Below are 26470 nucleotides of genomic sequence, written 5' to 3' on the forward strand. Positions count from 1 at the left end.
TAAAATGAACAGAATCAGGATCTCATTATACATAGTAATAAAAATAATACTGTAATGATGATAAATTTGTTAACATCTTACTTGTTCTGATCAAGACAATGATCTAAGACAATTCCAAGAGACACATGAGAAAAATGTCATTCACTTCTAGAGATAAAATTAATATGTTCTGAATGCTAATTGAATATCTTTTATTCCCTTACTTGTTTTTTTTTACTTTTTTCTCTTTATTTTCTTTTGCAACATGGCTATATGTATAATTGATTTCAAATTACCTTCTAATTGAGGAGTTGTTCATCAATTAGAGAGTGACTGTGTCAAATTATGGTAAATAATGGTGATAGAATACTATTGTGCTTGTAGAAGGGATGAATAGGATGATATCAGAAAGAACTAGAAAAACCTATATGAATTGATGCAGCGTGAAATAAGCAGAACCATTAGAACATTATAAATAGTAACATCAATATTGTGGAATAATAAACTGTGAAAGAATTAGCTATTCTCAGCAATAATATCATCCAGGACAATTCTAAAGGACTTCTGACAATGAATGCTATCCACCTTTAAAGAAAGAACTGTCGGAGTCAGAATGCAGAACAGAATAAGATTTTTCACTTTAGTTTTTTTGGGGTTTTATTTTGAGGTTTTGGTTTTATATGAGTATTGTCTAACAAAAATGAACAATATGGAAATATGCTTTGCATGTTAATACATGTATAACAGATCAAATGGCTTACCAGGTCTGGGAAGGGGCAGGTAGGATGGAATTAGATAATTTGGATCATATAACTTCAGAAAATGTATGTGGAAAAATTTTTCAGGTAATTGGGAAAATAAAATATCTTTGTTTTAAAATGTCTTGTAGGAATAGGGGAGAGTTAGAGGGATGGAGAGAATTTACAAATCAATTTTTTAAAAGTCATTTTAAATTTTATTCATATTTATGTGTAATTGGGAAATTTTAAACAAAATAAATAAAATGTATTAGAAAAGAAACAAAAAGAATGAAGGAGCAAATAAAGAGGAAAATGAAAGAATCAAAATATATTGAGGAAATAAAAGGATAGATAGAACTTTTAGAATTTTCCATAGAGCCATAGAGTATAGAGGATTTGTGACTTCTGGGAGGCAAACCCAAGATGGTAGATTCAGCCAGAGCCTCTTCAGAGTCACCATGAGAATACTATCCAACCAATATTTAAATATCATCACAAAAATATCATAGAGGTTTTGGTTAAACTTAGAAGAGGGCAAATAAAGAGAAACAATAGCATCATCTAAGTATTTTGCATAACACTCAGACAAAAATAAGATTTGGTTGAAAAATAGATGAAATATTTAACCAGAATGACACAGAATGGTTACACCCTTTCTAGGAGTGGAGTGCATAATTATGCAGAAATATATCTTAGAGTCCTCTCATTGTCCAATATAGAGGAGACAATTTATTGATGAAAACACAATTTCCAGAGGAAAAAAATAAAAGAAATGACAACATCTCAATCTCATTTTCATAAACAAAGGAGATCAGTTTGCCAGTACTGAAATGTTGAGAAGTTCAAAGGAAAGAATTTTTCCATCTTAGAATTTCTGATCCTGAAGGGCAAAAGGTAGGTATTTTCAAAAGTGTAAACTAACATTCTTGATATTTCCACCCTTACTAAAAACATTGTTTGAAAATGTTTGAGAAAAACATAGAAAATAAATGGTTCATCTGGTTTGAAACCTCAAATAAGTGAGCAGTCGATAAGAAAGTAAATATTGTTTTTTTTTTTTAACTTACCATACATTACAGAATAGTGACAGATTCCTATGCTATGGAAATTTTTGTGAAGATTCCCTGAGACAGCACATTGGAATGTCTGCCATTAAGGAAATTACTTGAAATGCGTTTATTATGCACATATGTGCATAATACTGTCCTAATCATTGTGGATCCAAAGAAAGATAAGGAATATTCTATGTTGTAAAGGATCTTAGGGTTTAATCAGAGAGACAATGCATAAGTGAAAAGAGACAAAAAAGATAGTTACATTCAGAAGTAACTTGAGAAGTCAACAGAGGGAAGGCATTGGTAGCAACATGGATGAGGAAAGACTTCCTGGAAAAGATGGAATTTTAATTGGGACTTAAAGAAGGCCAGTGACACTAGGAGGCACTTAGTCAATAAACATTTATTAGATGCCTACTGTGTGCCAGGCACTGTGCTAAGTTCAGGATATAAAAAAAAGAGGCAAAAGGTAAATTTTACCCTCAAGGGACTCACAATCTAATGGAAGAAACAGCAAGCACAAACAAATATGTACAACAAATAAGCCATGTTAAAGATAAAGATCCTGTAAGGAAAAAAAGCTCCACCTTCCTTCCCTGCATGCACCCAGCTTTGTGTTCCCTGACTACAGCTTAAATGGCTGTTGTCAAATAGGTTTGGTATCTGGCATCATCCTAAATGTCTCCAGCACCCTGATATCAATCAACTCAGGATGCAATTCCAGTATGGAGGGCTGAGCCAGAAAAGTATAGCAATGGTGAACCAAGAAACATGCAGACTATTTCTTCTTTCTATTGGTGCTGTCAAGAGTGGCAGCAGGTCAAGTAGCCAAATGGGGAAGCTAGATTAGGGTAGAACTTTTCTTACTCATCTATCAATCTCTCTTTTCTTTTTATCCTTTTTCCTTATTCCTTTCTGATTAATTAAAATTATTAGATATATGGCCAGTTCATAATATTCCATCTTACAAGAGTTAATGATTAAGAGAGGAATGACAGTAGAATTAGGAGCCAGGCAGTAAAAGCTTTCTGATGAAGATTTCTGTCAGGAAGCAGAAATGAGGAGAAAGAAAAATGTCCAGAGTCAGGAGATGTAGCACCTTCTGAAAGGAATAACATGGAGAACAGTGTAACTGGAAAGCAGAATACATAGGGATAAGCAGAAAGAAGACTATAAGTTGGGTAGGAGGAGAAATTTTAGTGTTTTTAAATCCAAATAAAGATTTTTATATTTGATATAAAAACATTGAATTTTTAAAATAGGGTGGCAATCCAACTAGTCAATATGGCCTATATGATATACTTATTCTGACATTCACTGTTTTCATGGAGAAGAGAGGTTATGCCTGTCTTGCTTGCTACGCCCCCCTCCGAAAACAGAATTATTCACAAATGGCAAAAATTTCAGATAGATTTCAACTAAACATAAAGATAACTCTTTTAATCATTTTATCTGTGCAAATTGAAATAGGTCTCCTCAATATTTAATGTGTTATTTTATTCAAGTATACTTCTAATTGGATAACTTTTGAAATGTCTTCAAATACTGAGATTCATTGAGTCTGCATTTTCCCCCTATCTTCTGATTCCAAGACCAACACTTGCCAACTCCTGCTCTGGGCTATTCATCCATCTTTCATGGTCATCTTTCAACCAATTCCTCTTTATGGTTTCAATAATCTATAGCATTAACATCAACTGCCTCCCAGTAAAACTATCTTGGCAGACTGGCTGAAAGAGACTGAGGGTTACCAACAGTCCTCAAAACCATCTGTGAGTTATGGGAGTATCTTCTCCAAACAGGTGATGACTTCCAATGGCCATGAAGGTAATTGAAGTAGGCATTGTACAGTGCTTAGAGCATGGTCAGACATTGAGGATTCCAAAAGTATAAACTGAATCCCAGGCCGTCATTGGTCATCCTTCATTTTTTTTTTCCTTGCCATTGAGCATTGATGACTTTGGAAGAGAAAGTGAGGTTGATGACTTTGTGTAATTCTTTCTCACTTAAATCAAATTCATGTATAAGTCAGGCTATCACTCTGGTGTTATTAGTCCTCTTCAGAAATGAAGGACGAACAACATTAGGGTAAGAGATATAGGCTTAATTTCAACTCTATAGCTATAGAGGCAACTAAGTAGTATATAACAGACAGCGTATTAGGCATGGAGATAAGTTTAAATCAAGTTCAAATCAAGTCTCAGACACTTATTGGTTATGTGAGCCTAGGCAAATTACTAAACCTCTCTTTATTTCAGGTTCTTGTTAAGTGTAAAGTAGAGATAATAATGACACTTACCTACCTCTTAGCACCATTGAAAAGATCAAATGAGATAATATTCATGAAGTAATTTTCAAGGAATCATTTATCAACTGGAATAATATTTGCTGTTTAAGTGCATTTCTATCTATTTTACCAAATGTGAGTAATATAAATGTCTTTTGGTTTATTATTAAAAGTAATTTGTAAAACCTACTTTTCTGTTTTATATCATTTTCTTAATTATATCATAGAAACAAGACTGGAAAGGGTTTTATATGTTACAAAGGAGGTTCTTCAAATAAGGCTCTGCTGTTTATGCCTTACTAAGTCTAGCTTATGCACTTGTTATCCAGTGTTAGTTTTCTTCCTATATCAGTAGTTTAAATTAAATTCTGTCTCTCATTGATCTTATAATGATTTTTGAAGCTTATACTCATGAAGTATTGGACTTAAGAAAAGAAGGAGAAATTTTATAACAATAGGTACATTCAATGATAAGGGCATTTCACCAAGATGTTCATCCATTAATAAAATATTAAAATAAAATAAAGTTTTCCCAAAGAATATGTTTCTGTATGAAGTTGATTCCCAAGGAAAAGCTGTTCCAGTAACTTTGATGTGTGAGAACAAAAGGCTTAGAGTATTTACATAAAGAAAAATAATTCTGTAAAGTTTAAAGCTCATTAAATTCTTATCATACCTGTTATAATCAGGCTAGGAAGGAAACTCACATGTTCCCCAAAGTCAGTTGATTTTCTTGTGATATTTAAATGAATGGGTGATGTTTTTTGGCCACAAGTAACATCAAAGCAAACTATTCATGTGTTGGGATTAATATCCTCCTGTTGCTCTGAAGTTAATCATCTTTACAATTATACAATCAAATGAAGGAAGTTTAGCAATTTTTTAATAGAAAGAAAAGAATAATCCCTCAGGCTTTTCTTCACATCAGAAGAAAAAAATCCCAAAGAAAAGTGTGTGGGGGAAATCTATTAATTTTAGGTCTTTGGGGAATCCTTTATTACAAATATGTGCAGTTTCAGTAGGGCTCATGACAGGGGGAAAGTAAAAATATCTTCAGGCCTTTAACTTTATGTCTGGATTGTAAATGATATATCAGTATCCATCAAAAATTAAAGGGAACAATACAAACAAGAATGAGTAAACTCCAGAGGCTCCAATTTCTGAGAAGTTTGGATTAATCATTCCAATGTGTAGTCCAAATACCCTTATGAAATAAATGACCAAAATTAAAGGAAAAAGTGAGAGAGTAAACCTTTTATCATTTCTTCAATTTCAGATGGTACAAGAAATGTTCCTAAAGTTAAACACCAAGATCATTTCCCATTCATAGTTAATTCATTCATCTGATAAGAGGAACCTTCTTTCCTATTCTGTCTGTAAATGAAGTGTCCTGGTGTTACTGAATTAAGAGGAAGCATATTAAATCCTATGAATTATTCACAAGGAGTTTGAGAAAACTGGTAACACAATGACAAACACTATTATTTCAGTTTTTAGATTAAAAAATGACAAATAAGCATTTGTTTTCTCTAAACGTATGTGAAAATCCTCCAACAATATACTGGATTTATGAAAGAACTGCCTATAATGTTCAATAGACCTTTTAAATAGTGTGGTTTATATTGGCAATATCAAGAGAAAGCAAATGTCTCTATTTGTTGACAGAGTATGCCTGTAGAATTTACATGTTATTGTGCCTACCTCAGAGCCTAAGGCAAATGATACCTAAAAATAAAATTATTGCTTTAGTCTATTTCATTTTTATTCCTTTTTACTGAAGAGTGGAGGATGGGAAGAAATGTACTTGGAAATAAATTTTCTAGAGGGACAAAAGGTAATCATAATTTTAAAGAAAGAAATATATTTAACCAGTTTTATCCCATTTTTCTTTTGTAGATTTCATAGCAATCCTTTATATGATTGAAAAAGGTCAGAGATTTCTCCTAACATTATTGACCTTAGATAATTGATATGGTGGGGAAGCTAGGTGGTCCATGAAGTGATTTCTCATGGTCTAAAAGTAAAGAAACAGCAGATTCAAGTTCCAAGATGCCATACATTAGTTCCAGAACTTGAGCTCATTTCACTATTAACAAACTGACAGTTTTAATACAAATGGACTGGACATACAAGGGACTGAAAATATTGAAGTCTTTTTAATAATTTAAGATACACAGTAAGGTAGTAACAGGATAAAGGAAGAAATAAATGCAAAAGATGTTATGAAAGAAACTAATAATACATTTATTTCTGAAAAAAGACATGAAACAAATAGTACATCTGAGTGGCCATGGAGGACTGTTAAGATTAAAATTTAAGGGCCAAACTGAGGTAGATAAAAATTAGTTTTACTCTAGAAGTATTATATTTTTATGAGGTTTATTTAAAGATTAAGAAATAGAGAAAATACAAAATAAGAAAAGCACATGCTTAGGCCCAGAGAGCCCATTCACAACCATTCATATCTTGCCTGCTAGGTGAAGGGCCTCATGCTCTGAAACAGAAATAGTAAAAGAGAGGGCCAGTAGGCTTTACAATCAGTTTAAATAGAAATTTTTGATCTTGCCCAGGTAAGGATCTCAGTGAGATTACAAAGCATTCTGGGAAGTGGCCAAGGACTTCTAGGAATTGGAGTCTGGGGTTCAAATCTCCATTTTTACAGAATATATGTAAATATTCTGGGTCTCAGTTTCCTCTGCTATAAAGTAATAAAGTTATGTTCCCTCATGTCCAAATTTTCTTCCAATTCCATATTTGTGAATAATATTTGAAAGGTAATTAGAAATTTTGGACTCAGGAGAAAAAAAGTGTCTGAATTAAAGGAAAAATTATGGTAATTTTGTAATCAGAGAACCTAAGTTTGAATCTTTAACTACCTGACCCTGGACAAGTGACTTTATGTCTTTGTGTTAGTCTCAAAGTATATATATACAAACACACACATGTATTTAAGCATAGGAAGTATAGTAAATATGTGTGATGTAGCAAAAATTAACCCAGAAAAAGAGTAAGAGAGCAGAAATCTAAGAACTTTCCTTTAGATAAAACTCACTGCCCAAGTGTTGAAGGAAATATATGAGTTGTTTAAGTTAGAAGAATCTTTTTGTAACAAGAGAAAAACCAGAAAGTAGACTAAAAGATAGACTATGGTCAATAATGTTGAGTACCCTTACTTCAGCCTCTCAACATTTTAAAAGTGTAATATTATTTTCCTTGGTTAATTTTTTCTATATCACACCTATTTAACTATACTTCCTATGCTTATATATGTATATAAATATAATTATAGCTATATGTCTATATTATATCATATGATCAAAAACACAGATGGAAAGGTTATCCTAAGGTTACTCCTAACCTATAATTAACCTTTTGGAGCTACCATATTAGTCCACTAATTCATCTTGAGCTTATAATTTATGATAGTTTGGTGAATTTCATGTGAATTTTAATATACCAATATGTTACCCATCCTATACTTATTTTCCAGTCAGTACTTAAGAAGTTGATTTTTAATGCATCAAAGTGGCATTTAATCAAAATAAGTTTAATCTGATTAGATTCAGCTCTTCATTCTTATCTGTTAATAATTTTCAGGAATCATTCTCTCATTTGACATTTTAATTCTTCAATTTAATTTAATATCAGCTACAAATATTATGATTTTCATCAATCCCATCTTTGAAGAAATTGATAAAAATATTGAACTCAGGAGCACCAAAAAGTGTGAGTTAGCCCAGTGTTTAAAATATCTCTTTCTAGGTAAACACTTATCCATTAATCACTAGTCTCCAGACTTAAAATGAAAGAATTAATTTTCATTATTATGCTATATCAAATTATTTTAAGGTAACAATCAAATATTAAATGTTTACTCCATATTAAATACCAGAAATACAACTTATAAATATCAATATAAATATGAAACAAATAGAAAATTGAGAAATTTTGGCTCTCAATAAGCTCATATTCCAATCAGGGATTGGGTGATTGGTTGTCCTTTAAACTGCAAAAGAATTAGAATGATATCACTCTGTCAGGTTCAATGTACAATATGCTCAACTATAGCTAATTAAACCAACATGAGCTTAGGAATCTATATTACAGGTCATTCACAAATAGCCTATATGAATATTTAGGATGGAGATGTATTTAAAATTTTATAGCTTATATTTCTTTTGAGCTTCTGCAATTCAACTTTACTCATTGAGCACTTTACTTTCTTTATTTTGTGCACATCATCCAGGACAGTCCTGTGCTAGTGTCTTCTGTATCTCACAAATGATACTGACATTTTTCAAAAAGATATTGATAATATTGTGTGCCTTCTTCTGACTTCCATGTGAGTGCTTTCCTTCTGTAAGTTCTCCATGAAATAGTCTTTTAGAAAAACACATTTAGCATTTGAACAATATGGACACACTATCAGAGTTGTGTTATCTGCAATAGGGCTTGAATGTTTTGTAGTTCAGCTCAAGATCTCAGTGTCCAATATCTTATTTTGTTAGGGAATCATCTGAAGACAATTAAAATGGAAGTGATTCAGGTTCCTGGAAAAGCACTGATATGCTGGACTTAACAGGCATACAACAAGGAGGTCTAATTGGGGGAGATAACATATATATATAGATTTAGTTAAGATGGAAAGTCTTAGAGTCTTTAGGTTCAATGGTAGGAGAGATAGCAATGCTGGGGCATATGGAAGGCTCAGTTACAGGTAAGACAGTAAATCTACCTGGTTTTTCATCTTATCAAAAGTATTGTAGTTGGAGACTCCCTGTTTATCAAAATTATAAGAGATGATTTACAGCTGAAGAGATAGTGAGTCCAAGGATATGGATTGAGCTTTTTCTAACTCCATGTTCTTCCCAGAATTATACTCACAGTAAAACTTATTTGTTCCTAACTAACTCATGGCCCTACCACCATATTCTGTGTGATGTAAATGTAAGCAAGACTGGGTAGTAGTTCAAGTGTCAAAGAAAATATTCAACTAATAATAACTTCCTACTTAATAAGTGTAATAAACATTGAATTATTTACTCATAGATTTGAAACAAAGCCTTATTCCATTGATGAAGGCAGCCTTTTTCTGTCTCCATATTAAGTGATGAATGTAAACTTACCTGCATGAGAAAAATATGCCTAGACCAAATAGTGTTTTATATGATTGTTTTCCAATTTTAATATAAGCTTGGTATCAAGGGACATATACAGGGCAAAATACAGAGAAGGAAAAAATAAAATTCAAATAGCAATAATGATTGCACAGAGTTTTTTTTTTTGCTTATTGGTATTGCATAATAAGTTAAAAATAACTAAATAAAATTTTGAAATATTAAACAACTCAGAATTGTAAACATTAACTGGATTTTAGAGATCATTTAACCTAAATCCTTCAGTATGGAGATGAAGATACTGAGTCCAAAGAACTTGTGACTCACTCAAAGTCAGGTAGCTCATTAATGGATGAAACGGACAGAATATAAAATGTATTATTTCCAGGTCAACATTGTTAGCTTGATATTACACACTTTTTCCAAATTCTGATATAATATCTTGTGATTCTTCAATAACAATATAAGATTTTGTGAACTAGTTTTAAAGTTCATTCAAAAATATTTAAGATGTGCTAAGCCCAGAGGAGAGGAAACAATTATTCATTTTATTTTTTTAGTTCATCATTTCCTCAAATTTGGTTATTGCCTCTCATATGCATGAGGTCACAACACATTTGGATTTCTGACTTTAGGTCTGGATCCATTTAATTTACTATTCTCTCAGAAATTGTGAACAATTCAGGACAGATATTTGTTGTACATTTGTAGAATTTGGATCATCATGCAAAGCAGTTCAAAATATTATATAGACATTGGATGTTTGATAGAAATCATTCCCCTTTCTCATGCCAAAAGTATTTTGTTTCCACATGTGGTAAATGGTAAGAATAGAAATTGGCTGAGATTCATTATTTCTTTATTTCATATGCATGCCGCAATATAATCCTGATTCCACATAATTATGCCCAATTTTTTCATTCAAAAAATAAAATCATTGTAAACATTTATTTACTATTAGTATGTTTCTACTCAGTCACTGAAAAGATAAAACTTCATTTTGTGAAATAAGAAATTGAATGCATACAGATTTCATTGTTATTAAATATCACTTAGTAATATTATGCAAAAAAGGAAATGCCTAAAAACCATATTTATGAGTCTCTGTGCAATTCATCCATTAGAGTAGTGTTTCAGAAATTTATAGTCATGGCTTACATTTAATGTCCTACTGTAAATAAAAACAGATTGAATGTATTTAATTGGATGTACTGATTTTCTTACCACTGGTTGCTACATTGTTTTTATTCTCTTAAATAACTTACATAAATCTTACTTACCCTCTCCACATGAGCAATGACATGGAAAAGATCATGGAATAATTTGCTGAACATTCATTCACTCTTGACTGATAATAGAAGAGTAGACTATTACATGACCATATTGATCATTCTGATGTGCTTTTATACAAAAAGAAAAATACAGGAGATGCTACCAATAGGAAGTTCAATATAAGCAAAAGAGTATATACTCATGATTATAGAATTCTGGATACACTCATAATCCATTTTCATTCTCCATATATCTTGATGAAAAGTACAGGCTGCCATCTATATAAATGTACCTCAAAACCTAGAAAATTGACATGCTTGACCATTTGTTTTTTACCATATGAATGCCTAGTTCATATTCTTTTGAGTAATGAGAAAACTTACTTTAAAAAATACTCATGTCATTTTTTAGAAATTGATGACCAGAAATCATAGTCAGAAGCATCTGAAAGATCTTACTATATGCTGGAGATGTTAAATTGATTTGAACTATATTGAGGAACCATTGTAGAAGGGAATTAAAAACCTTTCTTTTTTATCATTCATTTTTTAAAATATTATTTTATAAATACTTTTTCCATGTTTATATAATACATTTTTCCCTCCCCTTTTCCTCCCCTCTCCTGGAGCCAACAAGCAATTCCACTGGGATATACAAATGTTATAACTTGATACCTATTTCCATATTATTCTGTTTTTTAAACCCTTACCTTCTGTCTTAGAATCAAAACTGTGTATTGGTTCCAAGGCAGAAGAGTGGTAAGGGCTAGGCAATGGGGTTAAGTGACTTGGCCAGGGTCACACAACTGGGAAGTGTCTGAGGCCAGATTTGAACCTAGGACCTCCTGTTTCTAGGCCTGGCTTTCAATCCACTGAGTTACCCTGCTGCCCCCCCCCCAATATTATACATTTTTGCAATAGAGCAGTCTTTTGAAACCAAAATCCAAAATTCTGTAGCCATATAAACAAGTGATGTCATATGTTTTCTTCTGGATTTCTATTCCCACAGTTCTTTCTCTCAATGTGGATAGCATTCTTTCTCATAAGTCCCTCAGGATTGTCCTGGAGCATTGCATTGCTACTAATAGCCCCATCCTTTACATCAATTGTTCCACAATGTTTCACTTTCTGTGTACAATGTTCTCTTGGTTCTGTTCATTTCACTGCATCAGTTCATGGAAGTTCTTCAGTTCATATAGAAATTCTTCAGTTCGTCATTTCTCAAAGCACAATAGTATTCCATCACCCAAAAAAATTCATTCAATAAGAATTCATTTCCATTCCACTTTTGTGTTCCTGAGATTGTATTTACAGTTATAGCTGATCTATTTTTCAAAAATTTTTTTGTAACATTAAAGTATATAAAATCACAGAAAAAGCAAACTTTTATAAAATTATGGTGAGTAAATAACTGAAATTGTAAGAGTATTTCTGTGGACTATCCCTCAAGAAATTCTGAAGGAACTAGGAAACTAATTAAAGGATCAAAGATCTGGGCATGGTACAGTTTGGATTTGATGTTCTTTGATAGGTTCATTTGAAAAACAATGTTTCCCTTAGCTAGATATTTGCAAATTATAGATGATAGCAGAGATTTTGTAATGTGTGACCATAATGGAACATTGATTTAGTCTGGAAAGGGAAAAAAAAACATTTAAGGAAACAATGATAAGCAATACTAAATATATTTTCAGTTGTCTATTTTAGGGCATCAACAGAGTAGCAAAGAAGCCAAAATGGAAGTAGCTAGAAGTAATAAAAATCTAAACATGACTCTAAGGCACTAATGGAAAACCTTTTAGAGACTGAGTGCCCAAACTTCAATCTTCATGCCACATGTGAGCCTACCTCACCCTGCCTTACCCCCAGCTAGGGGAGGAAGGCAGCACTCCCATTTGACTGCTGTGCAGAGGGGACAGTGATATGAGAAATGTGCTCAGGTGTGTGTGGAAAGGGTGAAGGGAGCAGCCCCCTCCAGCATGCTCTGGCAGCTGTTCCATGAGTTTGTCAACATGACGCTAAGGCAAAAAGATAGTTATATTTCTTTATAGTCTTTATTCTCCAAAACATGCTGAAATAATGTAATGTCTATTTTGTCAAGTCTTTATACATTGATAAGAATAAAAATAGCGACCATTTTAGTTGTAGTGCTTTATATGCATTAACTCACTTAATCTTCAGAATAATATCCTGTGAAGATATTATAATTTCTATATTTCACTTGCAGAATTTTATGTGTACATCAGGAAACATAGGTTTGAGCCCCCCTTTAGGTACCCATTTCCTCTATGCTCATGTATAAGTCATTTTTAGAACTTTATCTTCATCTATAAAATGGGACTGAATAATACTTCTACTACTTATGGCCCAGGATATTTTATGAGGAAGGTGCTCTGCAAAACTTAATATGCCATTCAGGTAATAATTTTTATAAACACCAATCATTGCTGGTTAATACATCTTTTACCTCAAAAGAATTTTAGTTAGGGGATATATGAGAAACAAGAATGATAAAGATACTAATCATGCTATATTATATGGGTAGAATGCATTCTTCTTTTTTTCCAATTTCAAATAAGAAACTATTACTCATAGTATCTATGAAAAGATTACTTAATTTTAAGTGAAGGGAAATCCTCAACTCAAAAGATAAAAATAACTTGAAAACACGTGACTAATGTATTTGCATGGGCTTTTTATTTTAATTTGGTAGTTGTACAATCTGCATGATATTCATATCTAAATGCCATATTTGTTTTGAATATGAATTCTTTGAGAACGAGGCCTGAATTTAGAATCTAGCACATCTAGCTGTCTAATAGATTTTTTTAGAACAACTTTACCTTTTGTCTTAGAATTGATAAAAGTATTAGCAGAAGAGTAGAAGAGTAACTAGCGTCACACAGCTAGCAGAATTGGAGGTCATATTTGAACCCAGTCCTCCAGACGCTAGGCCTAGTATTCTATCCATTGAGCTATCTGGCTGTTCCTCTAAAGATTTTCATTGTTTATTTTTCCTAAAATAGTTGTGAATATTATCATATTACACAGACACAGAGAATATACGTTAAGGACACAAGGCACCGTATTTAATGGTAACCATTTAGGAAGAACCAAAACAATTTTGATACAATAGAGTGATAAAGAAGTTAGAGACTGGATTTGGAATCTGAAAATATAGAGTTTTCATTTTGCTTTAAACTGTCATGCATGTGACCCTGGACAAGTACCTTAAACCCCATACTCATTTTTTTTAATTTATTTGGTGGATAGAAAAATGTGAGTGAGAATAATAGCATCTACCTCACAGGATTATTATGAGGATCAAATGAGATAATAAATTAAATGCACTACAAACTTTAAGGTATTATATAATGCTAGATATTAGGATTAGGGTCATAAATATTATTACAAAGCTATCCCTGTTAATTTCATAATCTATATTTTACAACAGGTCAGTCATGTCGAAATGGATTATATCTTCCAATTCTGTCTCTTCCTACTTTTTGTCTCACCATTCAAATTTCATGCAGAAAACAAAATGGTGAATTTTAGAATGACTTAACAAAATGCTTGTTGTTGAGGACTTCTTGATAAATTATATGATATGCTGATATCTTCTTGACTCTGTGACTTCCTTCCATTTCATGTGACCCAGTTACAGCCATGTAAAATGGAAGGAAGTCACAGGAAGTGATGAAAAGGAATGGTCTTTAAAACTGCCAAGAACTTACTGTGATGAAGACTTTTGCCTTAAACTTGGCCCTGCAGGAGCTCTGGCTGAGCACTGCTTCTATTAGGACTAGAACATGGGTGAGTGAGAAAGGCTGACTCCCTTCCCTGGCTTTCCTGGAGGTCCTAACTTCTGGAGAGCCCCTTGTCTGGGAGGAGGGCTCCTGGCTATAACTTTTGTTAATTGACCCTTGGGCCCTCTGGCTGGGGCTTCTGGAGCTCCACAGGAGTAAAGCTAGGGCTTGAACAAATAGTCTAACTCATTAAGCTAGATTTCTTACTCTGCCCTCTTTCTCATTTCTCTACTTTCACTTTCCCTCTATTTTATAAATAAATTGCTAAAAATCATTTGGAATTGATTAATTCCTGGCAACCATACTCTCTGATAAATCTAGTTCAATCCTTTTATTTTTATCCTCACATTCTGGCCCTTGCAACTCCCACATAGTAAGTAAGATAGAGTGAACAAAATTAACAATTTCATTCTATATTCTAAAGCTATCAAGATCCAGTGACAAAAGTCAGGATGATTGGTGATAGCCTAGGATGTAGTCAATGAACTTGTTATCTTTGATGTCTAACTAAAATACAATTGCTTCACAGAATCTGCTTCTGCCACCTTCATGGCTAGTAAAAGAAATTGTTTTCAATCACCCTTCTACTGAGGAAAGTCTTCATATGCTTTGGGTAGACATCCCTTTAATTCACTAATGGAGTTGAGACTTGTAGGTTATCCTCAAATATTGAATATATTGACAAAAATGGCATTCTTCTCATAGGGGGAGTAATTAATCCAATGAAAGAAAATAAGAAGACAAAAAAAGCTCTTTGTTAGAATCTAATAGGGAAAAGGAGAAAAACAGGAAAAATAAACAACTTATAATTATGTTCAAAAATTGATTTCACACATATAATAGAGGAAAGAATGATTAGATGGTAGTTTGGAAAAAAAATTTCCTGGACTAAAAGCTCAGTATGAGTCAACAACATGATGTCAACAGTGTGATATAGCTATTAACAAAGCTGTAGTACCATATTCAGTTTTACACATTGAATTTTAAGAAGGACATGGAAAAAGCAGTCAGCTTAGTAAAGATTCCCTGGTTCATGTCAAATTTAGGTTTGATGTCAAGGAAAAATAATTCTAACAATTAAAGTTATACTTAAATGAAATGAAATACCAGAGGAAGTAGAGGGTTTCTTCGCCTTAGAGATCTATAAAGAGAAGACAAACTAATCACTAATTGAGTTCACACTACTGACATATCTTTCACAGGCATAGATTAGAAGATAGATAGATAGATAGATAGATAGGTAGATAGATAGATAGATAGATAGATAGATAGATAGATAGATAGTCCAGTCTCTCTATGAGATGATGAGGTTTCTTTCACCTTAGAAATTCTGTTTCTGAATAGATATAGCAACAATGCCCAAAATTATACATATGAATAAATAACACAAAAACCAATTGTTTTAAGAAGAAGTTTAATGTTTTGCAGTAAGAAAAAAATAAATAGGCATTTTAATTAAATGTATTTTGCTGTTAATAATTGATGCAGTTTGGTATTAATCATGTGACTTACATTCTCTGAATCTCCAAAACTAATGATCGAAGAAAAACAAAAGCCCAGAACCTGCTGTTTGGCTCTCCTCTAGGTTGAGAAAATATTTCAACACCCATATTGGTTCAAATAACACAACTTCCAGAATTTTCATTATCAGAGAAAAAAAATCCTAGTTTGTCTTCTTTTGTTTGTCTGTTTCATCATTAGCTTACTTCCATCTTTAAAAGAGGAGATATACAACTCAAATTTCTTATGGACTAGAAAAATAATTCCTCATTAACTTAGTGCCACAGATGTTACATAAAATTTGGCATGTTATGAGTGTCATTGCTATCCTACAATGCCCAAAAACTCAAATTGAAGGAAAAGATACAATGTAAAGTAGATTAACAAGGCAGGTAGTACAGTCAGAGTCAATACCTGTACCTTCAGTCATTCTCCTTCTGGAAAAAAAATCATCAATGGAGTAATTTGAAAATTGATTAGGAATAGCATCTCTTACCTTCAGTCTTTCAGTTGGCAATATTACAAATTTATTGACACTAGGCTCTTTAAAAGTGACTTATTGTTTAATTTCATTCAAATTTTTATATTCTAGTAAAATAACTAGAGTTGTTTGATCATAGACCTAAATAAATGGTCTGGAGATAATTTTTATTTTTAAAACAAAATTCATTTGGTCAGTAGGGCATTGTATTCTCTCTTTTAAAGGGGAAAAATATCCTTTGATATATTTCAAATAAAATGAAATGAATCTCCAAGGAGAACAATACAAAAGGAACAAAGGACCTAAATTGTGGGGAAAAAATACTTAAAATGGTTCTTTTCTGGTAGCGAATAATTGAAAGCTGAAAGCATGCTTATCAATTGAGAAACGGCAAAACAAGTTTTGGTATATGAATGTGAAGGCATACACTTATGACTTAAGAAATGATGGAGGGAATGGTTTCAGATAAATGTGGGAAGGCTTATATGAACTGTTGTGAAGTAAAATAAGAAGAACCAGGAAAACAATGTATATAATAACAGAAATAGTGTAAAGATAATCAACTGTAAAAGACTTAGTAATTCTGATTGCTTCAGTTATCCATCACAACTACAAAGGGTTCATGATGAAAATTGCTATCCACATCCAGACAGAGAAATGATGTATTCAACATCTAGATTAAAGCTTTTGTTTTCGTTCTTTAATTTGCTTGCTTTTTTTTCAGACATAGTTAATGCAGTAATATGTTTTGTTTCATTTCATATTTATAGAATAAATACTATCTTTCTTGCTTTTTGTATAGATGGGGAGGTATGAAAGGAAATAAAGAATTGGGATTTGAAAAAAGAAATACATTTTTAAAAGAAATACAACCAATAGATATCCAAATCTTAACAAGTTTGGAGGATATGTCTAGAATTAATTTAAACTCTCTCAAAGTTGTGAAAATTGTTTATATTAAAAGATACCTTGCTTAGTAGAAAGATCATTGTTTGGGGATCAGAATACTTGTTTCAAACCCTTGTTCTGGCAGGTCCTGCCTCAGAAAAGACATTTATCTGCCCTGTGCCTCAGTTCCTTATCTGTATTTCTAGTCAATTAGAAATAGGCCCACTATGGGTGAAAACTGCCTTAATTTGCTAGGAAGTCATTGACTTTTGGGACCTGCTTTCCTACGGATCCCTGACCACATGATGAAATAAGCAGTCCTTCATTTTCTGGTTTCAAGAAGATATGACTTGAGTGTATCCTTTATTCCTGAACTCTTCTTTAGGAAAATCATTTCCCATTGACTATATCTCCAGAAAATCTGTCATGGCAAGTTTACCTGAATGATCAGCATGGATTTGGATGTTTTTCCTAAACTTATCAAACACTAAGATTTAAGAGATATCAATAAGAATGGGCCTCATGATAACGTTCATCTGACTTCATTCCTTAGCTCTCCAGTTCCAACACCCAATCTTCAGTTAGAGCAAACAGTCAGGGAAGAAATGGGATCTTTGACAACATGAATCTTGACCAAGGACAAAATGAAATTAACATTTCTTGGCCCTTTCTTTTAGGCAGTTAGGTGGTACAGTGGATAAAGTACTTGAAATTATTAATACCCAGATTCAAATCCTGACTTAGACATTTAGTTAACTGTAGGAACTTGAACAATGATTATGAACCTATGGTACAAATACCAAAGATGGCACACAAAGTCCTCTCTATGGGCACACCTGCAGTCACCCACAAGAGTTTCTTACTAGTAAGACAGAGGTACTGGGGTGGACATGTTTCCCCTTCTCCATTGTATACACCTGAGGACATTCTTCACTTCACCCACCCCTCTGCCCAGCAGCCCAACAGGAGTGCTTCTTCCCTTCCCCATCTAGGGTAAGGCACTCAAGGGGAAGAAGGGTGTCACATGCTGCATGAGGGTGTGATCCAGATGGCTACCTGTTGAGTCAGTGGTGAAGGTGATTTCCATAGTGGGGTTGGAAAGGAGATAGGTTAGAAGGGAGCATAGCTTACAGTGTGGCACATATCTGGAGGGGTTCAGAGTGGTTGGGCCACTCTCCTCCCCCTTGACATATGCTCTTCTCTTCACCAGCCCCTCTGCCTAGCAGCCCATGGAGTGCTTCTTCCCTCCACTGTCTGGGGTAAGTGGGAGGGGAGCAGGAGGTCAAGGTGAGGGAACATGACCCTCAATCTCTGAGGGGACAGGCACTACACTTGGCCTGGAAGGTTGAGAGGAGCTGGGGCCCAGCACTCTATCTCTAAAATTTTCACCATCACGGGTATAGTCTTTCTCAGCCTCTTTTTCCTTATCTGTAGAAACTGATTATAATAGAACCTCCATTATAAAGTTGTTGTGAGAATTAAATGATATATATTATATGAAAAGTGCTTTGAAAACCTTAAATCACTACATAAATATTAGCTTATTATTGTTACAAATATGAATATTTAGCATTACTATGAAAAGAGCTCTGGACTTAGAAGATCTGGGTTTAAATCCCAGCTGAAACAATAAAAAGCTGTGTGACCATGGGCATGTCATTGAGCTCTCAGCTTCAATTTATTAATTAGAAAAACTATGGTATTAATATATAGTCATTCCTTCCACATCACAGGGGTTAAGGGAACAGCATTCTGTAACATAGAAAATTGACATAAAATTTATGCTTACCATAATAGATGTCAGATTGTTTTTTTTTTCATTTTGTGGGGTGTTTATACTATGCTATATGCATTTATAACTTACTAAACTTTTCAACATATTTCTACATGTCAGGCCTTTGTGTGTCATCCACTCTTTTTCATGTTCTTTTTATAAATTCACTTCTAATTATTTCAAAATTTTAAACTATATATATATATAATTATTTAGGGTATTAAAAGATAAAATATGTTGATATTATATATGCATATATATATATATATTTCATTAATTTCTTTGTTTCTAAGTGTTTTTTGTGTCATCTACTAGCCTTTGCATGAAGTCTACAGCTTCCAGAAACCTCCCCAAAATACTCATTTAATTTCTTATACCAACCTGTAATATTCTGGTATGGAAGGAATACCTGAACAGTCACCTAACTGAAGAGATTTTTGCAAATCTCAATGTAATCATAAGATGTGAGTTCATATTATTCTTTTCCATCAACCCCATACTTTAAAGTTCATTGTATTGTTTTTCACCATTGGACTGGACTGCAAGGAAAAAAATCCAAATCTCTTCAGTATATCTACATTCAAGATTTGGGGAGTGAATCAAGAAGAATAAAGTAATAGATCTAATTCATGAAAAGCCAGTCTTATTGTTTCCTACCCAGAACTAGATATTGAAGAGGTTCCTGTGGTTTAGAGCAGGAAATGTCAGCTTCTGAATACTCATTCTGAACTGAACCTCTATGTCTTATGACAGTTGCCCTGTTTCTGATACTGTGGCTCCTTGAGACCTCTTTTGATCTTCTAGCCTAGCACTTTCAAACTCTCCTCTATTTGGGGAGGGAAGGATGCAATACAGTTTTCCATTAAAAAGCTTATTTTCTCTTTGAAGTCTAGCTTTAGCCAAAGCATGAGTATTTCAAAGACACTTGAAAGCAGCAGCTTGCATAGATATAGAAGTGCTACTATAGGATCTCTTTATTTGAAGCATTAACACTTAAGGGGTTTAATTTGTATACTTAAATAGCTGACAAAATATTATAGATTTAATTAGCAGAATATATCCAAATACATCAAATAGTCTTGCATTTTCAACTAGCATGAACTAAATAAAAGTTTTGCTTTTCTGAACACATGTATTAATATGTCAGACAAACTCTTTGTATCTTTTCTAATGGAAATTTCTCCAGCTACATTACCTGTACTGAACATGCAGCCCAATATTGTTAGATATTTTGTGGGGTTCTCTGGTATAATTTCTGATCTATTAACCATTAAAAATACCATAAAACTTTATGTTATGAACAATTTGAGTATTGAAATCCTGGGAATTCCTTGAGGTCTTTTATTTTAACAAAAAATTCCAGGGCAGCTCTGCCCAATTATAAAAAAGAAAATCATGAGGAAAGAAAAATGGTAGAGTAGTGCATGGCACTTTCTCATCCTCCTTTTACCTCCAAAACAATAAAAAAATAAGTCAACAGACTCAGTATTGAATGTGATAAAAACAGATTGGAGATGAGAGTGAAGTTGAGTATTCAGGATCAACAAAGGAGGAAGGTCTCTGATTTCCCTGGCCTCATTACCACCTGGTAGGTAGATACCCATGATCAAATAGCAGAATCAACTAGCCAGCTCCCCAGTCTAAGACCAACATCCCCACCTTATCTGCTGAACATGGCTTCTTTCATCCCAGAGGATAATCCTGGAATTAGCAGGCAGAGAACCATAGGAGCAGCTATGTTGCCTGTAGCCTCCACTCCAGAGATCCTATTCACAAGTATTTTGGGGCTGACTGAGTGAAAACCACAGAGTCTACAGGACCCAGGCCCTAAGGCTAGGACCTTAAGTTTCACTGCTAATGAGGGGAGGAATTTAGAGGGCCAAAGGAATACTGACTAGATAACTGCTCTGTCCCATATTATGACAACAGGAGAGGAAGAGTGAGGAAAGAGCACATACTAGTGAGTGTGGTTGCTGAAGTACCAGGGTTCTGTTTGTTATGGTTACTCCCAGGAGAAATGAGTATCTGGTTTCTACCAAAGCAGAAGAAGAGCACTCTCATTTTGGTTGCAGAATTCTATGAAAATTTTACAATACTTTGGTCATTTTTTTGGTTCTCCAGGATTTACTTTGGATTTATAAAGGGTGATTTTTTATATTAAATTTGAAGCTGCAAATTATGCAACCCTCTGACTGAATTAAGTCAAAACTTATCCTATCCTATGAATGAATTAAGAATAAAGACAAAGCATGTTCTTTATCTGTAAATCACTGTCTTAAGACAGTGGGTAAAGGAAAGGTAGCAGGCATAGAGAGGAGTGGATATGCATATTCTTAAGCCATTATAAAGTTTTTTTGATTCCCAGAGTTCAGAAGACCTACCTCTTGCCAAGAGTGCAATTGGAGTCCTCCAATAAGGATTTTGGAAAGGTACACCACTAAGAGTACAAATTTAAGTCTAAGGGGAAAGATAGAACTTTTTATCTGGGAATCCAGAGAGAGGAGGTGTAAATAGCCCCCAGTTGTGCACATAGACCAGCTCTCAGCTCTCCATTTTTGGGCCTCTTTCTCAAAAGAGGCTTGCTAAGAGAATTAACAGCCACATGTGGCTGGCAATCTTATCTCTCTCTAAACCTCTTTTCATTATTTAATGAACAATTATAAATTAAGATACAGTTTCCAGAAAATGTTAATCTTAACAATTGCCAGAGGGCTCTAGTTAGATCACCTGATATAAATTACAAACTGGGATTTAAGTGGGGAATTAGATATTACATTTGGGATTATAGAAATTAGAAGAAATAAATAGGGCCCATAAATAACAAACAAACAAAAAAATATATACTGAGACCTGAGGCACCATTCCCCAAAACTCTAAGTCTCCTGTATAAATATATTAATCAGTCCTATTAGCCTGGCTATTAAAACAAAACAAAGAAACAAAAAATGGAGCAAACCAAGGTGAAAGAGCCCAACTACTGAGCTATTATTCAGGGTTCAAACTCAGAGGACAGTGAAACAAAAATATTTAATTCTAAAATAACAAAGAAAAAGAATAGATAATGAAAGCTCAAAAAAATTTTTGGAAGATCTTTAAAAAGACCTCAAAAACCAAATGAGAAAGATTGAGCAAAAAAAAAAGTAGAAAAAGGAAAGCAATGCAAGAAAACCAAGAAAACTATGAAATAAATAGCACTCAAATAGAAAAACAGATCCAAAAATTCTAAGGAAAAAGGAATTCATTAAGAACCAGAATTGGTCAAAGGGAAACTAATGATTTCCTAAGACAACAGGAAGTAATGAATCCAAATCAAAAGAACAAAAGAATAGAGGATAATATGAAACATCGCATAAAAGCAATTGACCTGGAAAATAGATCAAGGACAGATAATATAAATAAATAATCAGACATCCAGAAAATTATACTTAAAAAGATTTTAGACACCATACTATAAGGAAAACTGCCCCAAAATTCTATAACCAGAAAACAAGATAGTAATTGAAATAATATTCCTATCACCACTACAAAGGGACCAAAAAAGAAACATGCCCAGGGACATGATTGCTAAATTCTATAGCTCCTAAATTAAGTAGAAAATACTACAGGCAATAAGAAAAAAGACAATTTAATTACTGTGGAACTAAAGTCAGAATAATAGAAGACTCAGCAATCTCAACATAAAAGAATGAAGGACATGGAACACAATACTTCAAAGAACAAAAGAACTTGGTTTGAAAGCAAGAATAACATACCTAGAAAAGCTGATCATAATTATACAAGTTTAAAAAATGGATATTTAACAAACTAAAAGAGCTCCCACTCTTATCCGGGGAAAACCTAGCACTCAGTAGAAAAATTGATCTACAAAAAATGTACAAAGGTAATCATGAAAGATTGATTATAAGCAACTAAAACATCAAACCATTTAATTCTTATATGGGAAAATGTCAACTATAACCCTTAATAAAGCCATCATTACCTAGGTACTTTGAAAGGGAATATATAGACAGATTTGAAGTCAAGTTGAATTTAATAGGATGAGCTAAAATAATAATAAAATAGACCATGAAGAGGTAAAATAGAATAGTTATCTCATATGAAAGAGGAATGAGTGGAACTGCCACAAAGAAGGGAGGAAGGAGTATAGAGCTAGTAGTGTTAGAACACAAATCTCATCACATCTGGTTTAAATAGTAAAAACATATAAAATCAGGGAACTAAAATACCTATTAATAAAAAGGAAAACAGATTGGAAGATAGTATGGGAGAGATTAGGCTTGGATCGGCACCTCACACCCTAAACCAAGATAAACTCAGAATGGGTGAATGACCTGAACATAAAGAAGGAAACTAAAAGTAAATTATGTTAACACAGAATAGTATACATGTCAACTCTTTGGAAAGGGAAAGATTTTAAAAACAAGCAAGACCTAGAAAGAGTCTCAAAATGTAAAAGAAATAATTTTGACCTCATCAAGTTAAAAAGTTTTTGTAAAAACAAAATCAATATAATCAAAATTAGAAGGTAAATAACAAACTGGGAAACAATCTTCATAACAAAAACCTCTGGCAAAGGTCTAATTACTCAAATTTACAAAGAGCTAAATAAATTGTACAAAAAAAAAAATCAAGCCATTCTCCAATTGATAAAAGGGCAAGGGACATGAACAGGCAGTTTTCAGCCAAAGAAATCAAAACTATTAATAAGCACATGAAAAAGTGCTCTAAATCTCTTATAATCAAATCAAAACAACTCTGAGGTATCACCTCATACCTAGCAGATTCGCTAACATGGCAGCAAAGGAAAGTAATGAATGCTGGAGGGGCTTTGGCAAAGTTGGGACATTAATGCATTGTTGGTGGAGTTGTGAATTGATCCAACCATTCTGGAGGGCAATTTGGAACTATGCCCAAAGGGCACTAAAAGACTGTCTTCACTTTGATCCAGCCATTTTGCTGCTGGGTTTGTACCCCAAAGAAATAATAAGGAAAAATACATGTACAAGAATATTCATTGATGCACTCTTTGAGGTGGCAAAAAAGTTGGAAAATGAGGGGATGCCCTTCAATTGAGGAATGGCTGAACAAATAGTGGTATATTTTGGTGATGGAATACTATTGTGCTCAAAGGAATAATAAACTGGAGCAATTCCATGGGAACTAGAATGACCTCCAGGAATTGATTCAGAGTGAAAGGAGAAGAACCTGGAGAACATTGTACACAGAGAATGACACACTGGTACAATGGAATATAATGGACTTCTCCATTAGTTGCAATTCAGTGCTCCTGAACAACGCAGAGGGGTGTAAGAGAAAAAACACTATCCGACATTCAGAGGAAAACCTGTGGGATTAAAACACCAAAGAAAAACAACTGTTAGAATCCATGGGTTGAGGGGGATATGATTGGGGATGTAGACTCTGAATGAACATCCTAGTGCAAACACCAACAACATGGAAATGGGTTCTGTTCAAGGACACATGTAATACCCAGTGGAATTGTGCATCAGTTATCTGAGTGCTGGGGGAAAGGGTGGAAGGAATAGAAAATGATTTTTGTAACCAAGGAATAATTTTTGCAATTGACCAAATAAAAAAATATCAGGGAAAAAAAGGAAAACAGGAGGGAAAGGGGATAGCATAAGGGAGGATCTATGATACTCCTTGAGGGATTGAGGGATTTAGAAAAAAAGGAAAATTAAAAGAAACAAAAGCATGGAGATAAGAAATAGGAGAGATACCTAGAAAAGATTACCCATCAAGGAGTAGGGGAATGAAGAGAGGGGATAAAGTACAGTTAGAACAAGATAAAGGATGGAGGTCAAGATGGAGGCTTAGAAGCAGGAAAAGTTCAGATCTCTAAAAACCCTTCCTTACGGATGACAAACTGAATGCTCCTAGAGGACTGAAATTCAAACTTAACAACAGGACAGAGGCAGAGAATCGTCTTTCTGGACTGAAATCAAAAAGTACACCCCCACAAAAGGCAGAATCCAAGGGGAAGGCAGAAGGAAGGTCCCTGGACACCTCCCCCCCCAACCCAGAGAGCTGAGTCCCCAGCAGCAGCAGGAACCTCTGGGCAGGCAGAGGTGCTAGTTTGGAGGGTATACCTTGTGACCAGTGGGGCATCGGGCTCAGAGAGTCCAGTGTGGGCAGCAGGGAGGAAGCCAGGGAGAGACCTGGGTCCCATGGCTGGGTCATTCCATCTGGCTCCAGTCCCACTGGAGGTTTTTGCCTTGGGGCACATCTAGACCAACCCAGTTGAACCTAGTCCCATCAGGACTCCTCAGAGCCCAGGGAGATGATAACCCCTCCCCCCTAGAGTGCAAGTCCTCCCTCAAGTACAGGAACCTCTGGGCAGGCAAAGGCACTGGGGAACCTTGTGGACAGCAGATGAGCAGCTGGAGAGAACTGGAGAGAGCCTGGGCAGCACCAGGCTTCCAGGAGTCTTCAGCCTCAGAGCACATACAGCCCAACCCAGTTGGCCAGTTGAACTTAATGTGATCAAAAGCCTCCAGAGGACAGGGAAGCTAACATTCCTCTCTTAGAGACTGTACCAAGAGATCTGACAAAGCTTCAAGAGGGGAGACTGACAGCCCCAAAACAAAAAAAAAATGAGAGCACAGACAAATATGGGGAGCAAAGAAGGGGTAAACTCGAGTAAACAACAGAAAAAGAAGAAAGAAATTACACAGGTAAAGAAATTCTGCACAGGTAATGAGAAAAAAGTGAATGAAACAGAAGGGGAGGGATCAACAAAGGAAAACTAAAAAATCCCAGTGAATTGGATACAGGCTTTGGAAAAATTCAAAATGCAATTCAAAACACAATTATGATAGGCTGAAGGCAATTGGGAAAAGAACTTAAAAAGTAGGATAAAGCATCTGGAAACAGAAAATACTGTCTTGAAAGCCAAAATCAACAAGCTGGAAAATGAGACAAAGGAAATGAAACATGAGGCAAAGAAAATGAAAGATGAGATGAAGAAGATGAAAGATGAGAAAAAGGAGATGAAAGACAAGGTAGAGGATGAAAGATGACCTCCAAAGAAAATCATACCAAAAGGAAAAGAATGAGAAAAAAAAGCCAAAGATGAAATCCAGTCTTTAAGAACAAGAATACAACAACTAGAATTCAAGAACTATCAGACCAAAGAAAAGAGATTACAAGCTGCCAAGAAGAAGTAATTCAGATACCACAGAACCACAGTGAGGATAAGGCAGGATCTGGCTGCATGCACACTGAAGGACCGAAAGCCATGGAATATGATATTCTGGAAAGCAAGGGAACTAGGTCTACATCAAAGAATGAACTACCCAGCAAAACTGACTATATTCTTACAGGGGAAAGTATGGTAATTCAATAAAATAGAAGAATTTCACAAATTCATAAAGAAAAGACCAGATCTGAACAGAAAATTTGATGTCCAAGCACAGAATTCAAGAGAACCATCAAAAATTAATTTAAAAAGAGGAGGAAAAGAAAAACAAAACAAAACAAAATTTTAAGAGACTCAATAAGTTAAGATGATGTTTGACTTTAAGAAATGAGGTCACTGGTAACTCTTAAAAA

This window comes from Monodelphis domestica, chromosome 3 (genome assembly GCF_027887165.1).
Source record: "Monodelphis domestica isolate mMonDom1 chromosome 3, mMonDom1.pri, whole genome shotgun sequence".
NCBI lineage: Eukaryota > Metazoa > Chordata > Mammalia > Didelphimorphia > Didelphidae > Monodelphis > Monodelphis domestica.